Source organism: Rhinopithecus bieti, unplaced genomic scaffold (genome assembly GCF_001698545.2).
Source record: "Rhinopithecus bieti isolate Rb0 unplaced genomic scaffold, ASM169854v2 scaffold_48776, whole genome shotgun sequence".
NCBI classification, from domain to species: domain Eukaryota; kingdom Metazoa; phylum Chordata; class Mammalia; order Primates; family Cercopithecidae; genus Rhinopithecus; species Rhinopithecus bieti.
Window position 1 is genome coordinate 410,971 of NW_016819196.1, and position 11,398 is coordinate 422,368.

At 43.4% G+C, this 11,398-nt stretch overlaps 1 pseudogene; it reads right to left on the reverse strand.

The window, feature by feature from the left end:
• The window catches only part of LOC108519602 (thymosin beta-10 pseudogene), a 25,940-nt pseudogene extending 14,895 nt beyond the window's left edge, over positions 1 to 11,045 (reverse strand).
• Positions 11,046 to 11,398: the final 353 nt, after the last annotated feature.

Here is an 11,398-nt window from a genome sequence, read left to right on the forward strand (position 1 = left end):
AAAGTTAAGTGTACAATAAAATTCAAAGATTAACAAATTTGGGCCTCCTTAATTTTTTCACTTACCCATATATTTCATCTGTTTTTTTTTTAGGCGGAATCAAGCCATCTCCTGCACTGATTTTCAATTATCTGTACTCTGGAAGTCCAACACACCCTTGCCTAATTAAGCATATGCTTCCTGGGATTAGCGCAGGAGAGATTTCCCGCCTAACGCGGCTCTCCCAGCTCCCAGCGCCATCTGTGCATTGAGCCATGCCCAGAGTGATTTGGTGATTCACTGGAACCTGGCAAAGGGTCTGGCCAGGCTCCGACAGAAAACAGGATATGGTAATTCTCTCGAGGCTTAGCCCCACTCTGCTGTGGTTTCCTTGATACACTCTCCGATTCCTCAAGACCAGCCTTTGGTTTTCATTGCTCTGCAGTGGTGTTTCCGCACCCACACCCTGGTTCAGACAGAATAAACTAGACAATACATTTGTGAGCTCCTTACTTCTCCAAGAGGCCCAGTGAAAAGAGTCTGTTACCCAAGGTCACACTGTTAGCAGTGGCAGAATGAGGACACGACCCAGGCGCCCAGCTGTTCATCCAGGAAGACTAGAGCATTTGAGGAAAATATCCACAGCCCAAAGTAATCACTTGTTATCATGAACAGCCATGAACCCCCCTTTCACCTTTTTTTTTTTTGAGACGGAGTCTCGCTCTAACAGCCCAAGCTGGAGTGCAGTGGTCGGATCTCAGCTCACTGCAAGCTCCGCCTCACTGCAAGCTCCGCCTCCCCGCTTTACGCCATTCTCCTGCCTCAGCCTCCCAAGTAGCTGGGACTACAGGCGCCCGCCACCTCGCCCGGCTAGATTTTGTATTTTTTAGTAGAGACGGGTTTTCACCGTGTTAGCCAGGACGGTCTTGATCTCCTGACCTCGTGATCCGCCCGTCTCGGCCTCCCAAAGTGCTGGGATTACAGGCGTGAGCCACCGCGCCCAGCCCCTTTCACTTTTATGATCCACTCAAGGGTGGCTCAAGTTCAAACTAATCTAGTCCCACATGGAATTCACTGCAAATAATTTCTAAATGTGGGCAGGACTGAATTGTATTTATATACAGACTTTCTTCTCCCTGGGCCCCCCAAAGGCTGCCCTTTCCACAGCCTCCCTACCCTTCCCTGTGCCTGCCAGTAACTGTGGTTTCTTGGTAAGGCAGCTAAGGTTCATTATTATTATTATTATTATTATTATTATTATTATTGACAGGTTATACAAGCACAATGTATAGAAGTTGAAAATACAAAAAAAGTAACCAGTAGAGAGTAATTATTTTCTTACCTTCAGCCACTCAGTGACCAAAACATTGGTATCAGATTTTTGGATATCCTTGTGGAATTATTCCATGAATGTACAAATATACATATTTATATACATATATGTCATTTTTTGAAATTGAGGAAAGTATGCGCTTGCTTTTTTTTTTTTTTTTTTGAGACAAGAGTCTGGCTCTGTCACCCAGGCTGGAGTGCAGTGGCATGATCTTGGTTCACTGCAACCTCTGCCTCCTGAGTTCAAGTTATTCTTGTGCCTCAGCCTCCTGACTAGCTGGGACTACAGGCACGCACCAGCATGCCAGGTAATTTTTTTGTATTTTTAGTAGAGATAGGGTTTCACTGTGTTGGCCAGGATGGTCTCGAACTCCTGGTCTCAAGTGAATCACCCACCTCTACCTCCCAAAGTGCTGGGATTACCAGTGTGAGCCACTGTACCCAGCTGGAAGTATGCGCTTTATACTGTTACCCTTGCTTCATCTTCATTTAACATCTCTTGACTATTGTTCTGTATTAGCATGCATCAACAAGATACCTATGTATTTCTGATCCAAATATACCTAGTGCTTTAAAATTTATCTCCAAAGCCATGGTATTCTGTGTTCATTTACATTCAACAAAACTGTCATTTTATTCCTGTCAAAGTTATGGCTGCGAGGATTTTAACAACTAATGATCAGGAGATAAGTAAGCACAGCAAATGCATAAATACTGGATAGTCTCCCTGTATAAGCCCCATCAATTGTCATATATTAGGTGACAGAACCTGGCATTTCAGAGTTGGAAGAGACCTTAGAATCATGTGGTCTGACTTTTTGCTCAGGAAAAGAATCCCTTTCACATTCTTCCTGACAGTGTCACCTAACCTGTGCTTAAGCTCCACAGGCATCCCTCTTCCTGTAAAAATAAAACATTTTACCTCTAGGGCATTTAACAGTCTTATATACATATTTTTTAATTCTTTTTTTTTTTTTTCAAGAGATAGGACTTCGTCGTATTGCCCAGGCTGGCGTGCAGTAGTCATTCACAGGCAAAATCATAGCTCACTGCAGCCTCGAATTCCTGGACTCAAGCTATCCTCATGCCTCAGCCTCCCAAGTAACTGGGATGACAGGCATGCATCACTGAACCCAAGTTATTTTCATATTAAAACTTGACTTCCTAGTGGCCTTTTGAGGAGACTGATGGCTGCTGCTGCGGTACCTCAGTTTTGTCTTCAGGCTGTCCTCCAGGGTGTTCCATTGCTCTACCAGCACCCAGGTGTCCACAGCCCCACTGTCCTGGGCAGGTACCTTGCTGCCACATTGTCTGAAAGATAGGCACTCAGACCTGGCTGCAGCCACGCAGCTGGGGCCTGACCAACACAGAGCAATAGGCACACAGTCAGGCCTAGGGACTAAAGGGTGTGGCTTGTGCCTTGCTTACCTTTTCCAAATATTTCCTGACTTTTCTTGAGAAAACCCAGAACAAGTGTTACTCTATGGGTTTGGCAGCCATATTTTCTGAGCCAAAAACTGCACCTGCCAACCACCAGCCAAATTGTTGCCTTCTGTGCAGCAAAGACTATCCCATGCCCACCTATGCAGAAAGGAGCAGGTCCATGCATTGGTGGGCTGATACCTCAGCCCAACACTCCCCTGTGGCTCCTGGAAGTTCATGGGTAGCCTCTGAAAAGACTGCTTGGCCACCATTAGGATTTGTGTTAATTCTGTGATTTGAAGTTCTGGTATCAATTTGGTAAGAACTAAAATGATTATCCACATTTGTCTTGGGCTCATAGGGCTTTCAGTGATGTGCCCTCCACCCTGACTTTGAGGATGAAGCTGGGTAACTACCATCCCGTGACAGTGAAAATGATGCTAATCAGTGCACAGCTGATGAAAAGAACCAGACACAGAGTCTCTCCACCTAGCTATAGGTGGCTTTTAAATTAGTGACTGAGAAGACAACAGACACACCTACATCAGACCTGTCCAGGTGACCAGTGGCTATCCTTAGGCTTGGATCAGAGCGTGAAGAAAGCCATAACCTCAGCAGCTGTAGGGGCACTGTGTGATTAAAGAAAGACTTGGGGCCCAGCATTAAGAGATGTGTACACAGTCCAGATGGAGAGAGGCGGCAGGGGATTCATCTGAACTACCACTTCTGAGGAAGCACACGCATCCAAGCAGGAGTGCTTTCATTCCAGTTCTGGGCTCATTCAGCAACCTTCTGACAATGGATTTGGTTTCCCAGTTACCTGGAAATCAAGCACAGGTATCTGTGAAAAACAGGCATAATTCTGAGCATGCGAATCCTAGGAAGGGCATACTTCCCAGGAAGTTAGTCAGTTATCACACAGCTTTCTAGGTTCAACTTTATTAATCAGGAAAGTGAGAGCCTGTTACTGAACATCTGGTCAATAAAGGATAAATGGAAACAAACTGAGTCGCTGTGACATCTCCAAGAACATGACAGGCTGGGAAACCCTGCCTAGATGCTGGCTAGTACTGTCTTTAAAGGCAACACCGAGTCCTGCTTTCTGGGACCCATTCCTAGACTCCTCGATAGCTTTTTGGCACCTGACTCTCATTCTTTCTATCCTTCCTGCCCTCATCCCAGTTCCTTTCAACATTCATTTCAACTACCTGACAATGCATGTATTTCTGCCCCTTTGACTCCATGGACCTCTTCTCTACTCCATACCAGTGACACTGCCAGTCTCACCATCTCACTTATGGCTCTGCTCTGGTGGTGAGCTTGTCCTTAGAACACCCTCTCCGCCTTCTCACCCACTCTACAACCTTTAGCAAATGTCCTCTTTGGATCCAGACTCTATTCTGTCAGCTCCTGTGAACTGAACTTTTCTGGCTCTCCTCTTACTTATCTGATCACTCCTTTTCTCTCCTTTGTTTTCTAACCCACTGTATCAGTCAGGAATTACATTTAGTTTCATATAATAGTAACCCTACTACAGCGGCTTAACAAAATAAACATTTTTTTGTTTTTAGACGAAGTTTCAGGCTTGTTGCCCAGGCTGGAGTGCAATGATGTAATCTCAGGTCACTGCAACCTCTGCCTCTTGGGTTCAAGTGATTCTCCTGCCTCAGCCTCCCGAGTAGCTAGGATTACAGGTGCCTGCCACCACGACCAGCTAATTTTTTGTACTTTTAGTAAAGACGGGGTTTCACCATGTTGGCCAGGTTGGTCTTGAACTCCCGACTCAGATTATCTACCTGCCTCAGCCTCCCAAAGTGCTGGGATTATAAGTGTGAGTCACTGTGCTCGGCTAGATTTTTTTTTTTTTTTTTTGAGACAGGGTCTCTCTCTGTCACCCAGGCTATAGAACAGTGGCAGAATCATGGCTTACTGCAGCCTCAAATTCCTATGCTCAAGTGATCCGCCCACCTCAGGCTCCCCCAGCAGCTGTGGCTACAGGCACACACCACCACAAAAATTAACAGTAGTTAATTTTTTTTTTGTAGAGATGGCGTGTCGTCATGTTGTCTGGGCTGGTCTCAAATTCCTGGACTCAAACTATCCTCCTGCTTTGGCCTCCCAAAGTGCTGGGATTATAGGTGTGAGCCACCATACCCAGCCTCATTTTTCTTATTTCACATGAAGTGCATAGGTAGACAATCCAGACTGGCACAATGACTTTGCAATGTTCCCAGTTTCCCAGGCAGCTTCTATCTTTCTGCTCTCTCATCCTTAGCAGGTGGCTTTTGTCTTCATGGTTAGCCATGACTGCAAAATGGCTATTCAACCTCTTGCCTCCTGTCCTCCATCCAGGCAGAATGAGAGGAAGCCACAAGGAAGAAAGGTTGTCATTCACATGAGAAAAAAAGAACCTTCCCAGAAATCCTCAACACGCTTCCACTTAGGTCTCACAACCTGAGACGGTGTCACATGCTCATCCCCACTGCAAAGGAGCTGGGAAATGTATTTTTAGAAGCAGGAACATTGCTGCTGAGGGTTAAGTTAGTAAAGAAAATCAGGTGGATACCAGGTTGGTGACTAGCAAGGTCTGCACACCTTTTACACTTATGATATTCTCCAAGGTTGAGGAATCCTTAGTCTTTTGTTCTTTTCTGTATACACTTTACCTGCATCTAATTCTAGAAGCTTCCCTATTTCTGTCATTCAAGCCTTGGAATCCTCCTTGATTTCTTCCTCTCCTAAGCTCCATGCTCTGTTCAAATACCAAGTCCAATTATTTATTGCATGGAAATAATTCATATGTTCAGCTATTTTTGGGGGGCAGCCACAGTCACTACCCCCACTTAAAGGTAAAAGCCATACTCCTCAGAGCTAAAGGATGGCAACAGCCCCGTAACTCTAGTCCATGCCTTCAGTGTCTTCCCCATTCTACTCCTGCCTTTCACTACCATACTCCTCTTTATCACCTACACTGTGACCTTGTCACTCCTCTGCTCAGAACATTTTGTGTCCCTATGTCACCCACCAGACAATGTCACCCAGGCAGGACAGCATTTGAGACTGCCAGAATTTGGCTCCTGTGTACCATTCTAGACTTCATCCCATTACTCTGCTACTGAGCTCTCAAAACTAACAGGTGAATTCACCAATGTGTTCTGCATATCTCTTGTGTTCTCCAGTCTTTGCATCTTAGCTCACATTGATCATCTCTTCTGGGCTGCCCTCTGCCTCCTTTCATCTCTATTTCTGGGTCTACCTCAAATCCAGCCACCTCCATAAAGCTTTTCCCAACCACTTTAGCCTACATGGCTTTCCGTTTTTGCTTGGGGGAGAGGGGTACAATTTGATGATACTGTAAAGAACACAAACCTTGGCCAGAAGCAGTGGCTCACACCTGTAGTCCCAGCACTTTGAGAGGCCGAGGTGGGTGGATCACGAGGTCAGGAGATCGGGACCATCCTGGCTAACATGGTGAAATCCTGTCTCTACTGAAAACAAACAAAAAAATACAAAAAAATTGGCCGGGCGTGGTGGCGGGTGCCTGTAGTCCCAGCTATTCTGGAGGCTGAGGCAGGAGAATGGTGTGAACCCGGGAAGCGGAGCTTGCAGTGAGCAGAAATCGCGCCACTGCACTCCAGCCTGGGCAACAGGGTGAGACTCCATCTCGAAAAATAAATTAATAAATAAATTAATTTTTTAAAAAAGAACACAAACCTTGGCTTTTGGGAGACCTGGGTTCAAATCTCAACTCTCCCATTTACTTATCTATGGGACCTAGGATTGGGTAGTTAACCTCACTAAACTTCCAGTTTCTCATGTGTAACTTGAGTCAGAGATTACTAGTGCTGATCTCAAAAGATGCTGTGAGGAATAAATGCCTGACACATGGCAAGGGCTCAGTATCTTCCTGTGGTTATAATCATAGCAGACATTGTTGTTTACCCACCCAGATCCTTCTTAATAGACTAGCAGATTTTCAAGCAACTCCTTCTCCTACACACAGCCATCTTCTTCAAAGAGAGCTGATTCAATCTCCCACTATAGCTAGATTCTTTTTTTATTGATATATCACAGTTGTACATATTTGTGGGATATATGTGATAGTCTGACGCATGCATACAATGATCAAATCAAGGTAATTAGGATATCCAACACCTCAAACATTTATCTTTTCTCTGTGTTGGAAACATTACAATTCTTCTAGCTACTTTTAAATATACAATAAATTAACTAAAATTACCCTATTGCACTACTGAATACTAGAACTTATTCCTTCTATCTAACTCTATTTTTGTACCCACTAAGCAACTTCTCTTCATTTCCCCCTCCCCTCTTCCCTTCCAAGTCTCTGATAACCAACATCCTACTCTCTGCCTTCCTGAGTAGCTCCCACAGGAGCCAGATGATCTAGACCCTGCTTGCTTTTCTGACCTCATGTTCTCCCACCAGAATACAATGCAGCAGCCATGCTTGGCTTTGTTGTTTCTCAAACAGGACAAGCTTCTTCCTGCTTCAGGACTTTTGCTTTTGTTATTTCCTCTGAGTGGAATATTCTTCTCTTGCCTTTTCTCTTCCTTGAAGTCATAATTCAAATGTTACATCCTTGGAGAGGCTCTTCCTGAAACCCTATCTAAAGCAGCTACCAAACCCATTGCATGCTCAACTCTTCTTAAAACAGCTTTACTGAGATATTCACATACCATACAATTAACCCATTTGTGTGTATAATTTAATAACTTTTAGCAGATGTACGAGTTGTGCAGCTATCACCACAATAAATTTTAGAACATTTTCATAACCCCCATTAACAATTGCTCCCCATTCCTACCCAACCCCCCCCCAGGCCTAGGTAACCACCAATCTACTTTCTGTCTGTATAGACTTGCCTATTCTGCTTATTTCATATAAATGGAATCATGCAATATACATTCCTTTGAGACTCGGTTCTTTCATTTAGCATGTTTTCAAGGTTCATTCATGTTGTAGCATGAAACAGTACTTCATTCTTTTTCATGGTTCAATAGTATTCCATTGTATGGATATACCACATTTTGTTTATTTATCCATTCATTTCTTTATCAAACAAATGGATTGATAAATTTTATCTGTTCACCAGTTGATGGGAATTTGGGTCATTTCCACTTTGGGGTTCTTATGAATAATGCTGCTATGAACATTCATGTACAGGTTTTGTGTAGACATATGTTTTCATTTCTCTTGGCCCCTTCATTATTTATTCCATCTAAAATAGGGGTTAGCAATCTTTTCCAGCAAAGGGCAAGATAAGTAAATATTCTAGCCTTTATAAGACAGTCTTGGCCGGGTGTGGCCACTCACGCCTGTAATCCCAGCACTTTAGGAGGGCAAGGTGGGTGGATCACAAGGTCAGGAGATGGAGACCATCCTGGCTAACATGGTGAAACCCCATCTCTACTAAAAACACAAAAAATTAGCTGGGCATGGTGGCAGGCACCTGTAGTCCCAGCTACTCGGGAGGTTGAGGTAGGAGAATGGTGTGAACCAGGGAGGCGGGGCTTGCAGTGAACTGAGATTGCGCCACTGCACTCCAGCCTGGGTGACAGAGCAAGACTCCATCTCAAAAAAAAAAAAAAAAAAAAAGACAGTCTCTAGAGAAACGACTTAACTCTACCACTGCAGTGAAAAGCAGACACAGACAACATGCAAACAGATAGGTATGGCTGCATTCTGATTGCATTTTATTTATGAACACTGAAATTTGAAAGGCCATCTAATTTTCTTTTTTTAAGGTTTTAAAAATTTTTAAATTTTTGTGGGTACATAAAAGGAGTACAAATGCCATGTAATATTCACATCATGAAATAATATTCATCTTTTGATTTTTTCACAACCATTTAAAAATGTAAGAATCATTGTTAACTCACAAGCTGTATTAGTCCATCTGTGCGTTCCTATAAAGAAGTACCCGAGGTTGGGTAATTTTTAAAGAAAGGAGGTTTAATTGGCTCACAGTTCTGCAGGATTTATAGGAAACATGACTCCAGGATCTGCTCCTGGTGAGGGCCTGAAGAATCTTTCGATCATGGTGGAAGATGAGGGCAAGAGCAAGACAGAGAGGGGAGCCGCCACACTCTTTTAAACCACCAGATCTTATGTGAACTCAGAGCAAGAACTCACTCACTGTCATGAGGACAGCACCAAGATGTTCATGAGGGATCCACCCCTATAATCCCAATGTTGGAGGTGAGGCTTACCACCAGGCCCATCCCCAACATTGGGGATTACATTTCAGCATGAGATTTGGAAGGGATAAACATCCAAACTACCTCACAAACTACACAAAAACAAGTGGCAGGCCAGGTTAGGCCCATGGGCCATATGTTGCCAATGCTTGCTCTATAATACAATATGTTGATTTCCTTCAAAGCAGTTTACAAACCTTGTGTGGCTATTTGTTTAGCTATTTGCTCTGCATTTCCTTCCATGAGAATGCAAGTATCATCAGATAGTAGACAATCAGCATTTGGTTGGATTAATGTATGTACTCTAATTTGTCTCATTGATCCCCATCAATAGATATTTGAGTTGTTTCCAATTTTGTGAAGCTACACATGATGCTTCCGGGAATGAATCTGCCGATAGTTATAAATATTTTATGTTTTAACGAATTTGACAAATTATCCTCCTAAAAAGTTATATTAGCAAACATATGAATGTGCCCACTTTCCCACACCCTATCCAACACTGAGTATTATCTAGTGGACAAACAAATAAAAGAAGGACGAGATTTAAATATATCAAGTATTAGTGATGGTGTGGACGTTTTCTTAATTATTGGACCCTGATTTGTAAGAGCTCTCATGGATTTGTACATAAGGGAAATTAACTCCTTAGCTGTCAAATGTATTGCAAATACATTTTTGCAGTGTTTTTATATTCTGATTTTTTTATTTCTTGGCTTTCAACTTTTTTTAGGATGCCATTTTTTCCATACAGAAAGTTTCTTTTTTTTAAGTTGTCAAATGTGTCAAATGTTTTCTTTATTACTTCTAGTTTTCACATTATGCTTAGAAAGGTCTTTCTCATTCCAAGATTTTAAAGATGATTCATCCTTGTTTTCTTCTAGTAATCTGAGGTTTTCTTTCTCTTTCTCTTTTTTAACATTTTAATCTTTGAATTATTAGTAATGATCACTAGGACAGGTAAGGCCAGGAACCAGCTTTACTTTATTCTAAACAATGAAACAGGTATCCGTGTAAATCATCTTTTTTCTGCTGATTTGAGATGCCAATTTTAGGATACTACATTTCCAGAACTACTTGGTATATTCAGGGTGATAGTCAAACTATTTAAACACAGATACAATTCGTACTCCCCAATCAGTCAGAACAGGGCATCAACACATCATGGCAAAAGAATCATGAAAAGGGACAATGGTAGGCTCGGGCAGTCAGTGTGGCACGGGCCACATAGCTTGATTTCTGGACTTGGCTCTGGTTCCTCATCCACCTATCTATTCCTGCTCTCCTATCTCCTCTAAGAGCAGAACTCCTGGAGCTGTGGTCCCAGAGGGCCTCATTAAATGCTTGACCTAACAATGAAAACGACTACTCCCAGGCTTCTAGTGGTATCTAGTTTGATCATAAATGCCCTGATATTTAAGTGACTCTTACTCAAGGATCCTGTTACACACAGCTCAGAGCATCTCATCTGACACAGGGGCTGTGTGCATGCACAGGTGAATATGTACATCTGCCACATTCATCAGCTTTTAGCATCACTGTCATCACTGTAATTCTGGCTTAACAGGCTATTAGGAGAGCAGAAATTCTTCCTTATTTTGTAATGCTCTGTAATAGTTGAATAGCATCAAAATTAATTTGTTCCTTGAAGTATTCATCCACAAAACTCTCTAGGCATGGAATTTTAACAGTTTTCCTTCTTCTTTCTTTTTTTTCAAGAGACAGAGTCTCATCACTCTGTTGCCCGGGCTGCAGTGTAGTGGCACAATCATGGCTAATTGCAGCCTTGAACTCCTGGGCTCAAGTGATTCTCCCCTGCTGGCCTACCAAAGTGCTGAGATTACAGGTGTGAGCCACCACGCCAGGCTGACAATTTTCCTTCTCAATCTATCCTATTGTTTTCCTTGTTGTTACTAACTTGAATTTGCCTTCTTCTTTAAAACTTATTTTGAATAACATATTTTCTTAGAAAATTGTCTATTTTGTTCAGATTTTTAAGTTATTGGGATACAGTAGTGCAAAGTTATTCTTCAATAATTACTACTTACACTGTTTGGACGAACGGAGGCAAGATGGCGCAGTTCCGGGTTCTTCACCCTCAACTTTCCCATGTCCGGGAAAGACACAGGTCGACTGCGCAGGCGCGACCCGACCTCTGACAGAGAAAAACCGGGACCGCCTAGCCACGCCTACCACCCCGCCCTGACCCGCCTATGTCCCGCCCACTGCCCTCCCACTCCCAGGCCCAGGACATAAAAGCCACTCCCGCAGGCGGGCTGCTGCGCACTTCCTCAGCCCCACTCCTGTGGGGACTGCAGGAACTCCGCCGGAGAGCTCCACGGGGCGACTCTCTCGGCCTCCTTTGCTGGAGGCCGACAGACCTCACCCTCCACGCCTTCTTCCCTGAAGCTAGGTGACCAAAAAAATAAATTTGCAGTTTTGCT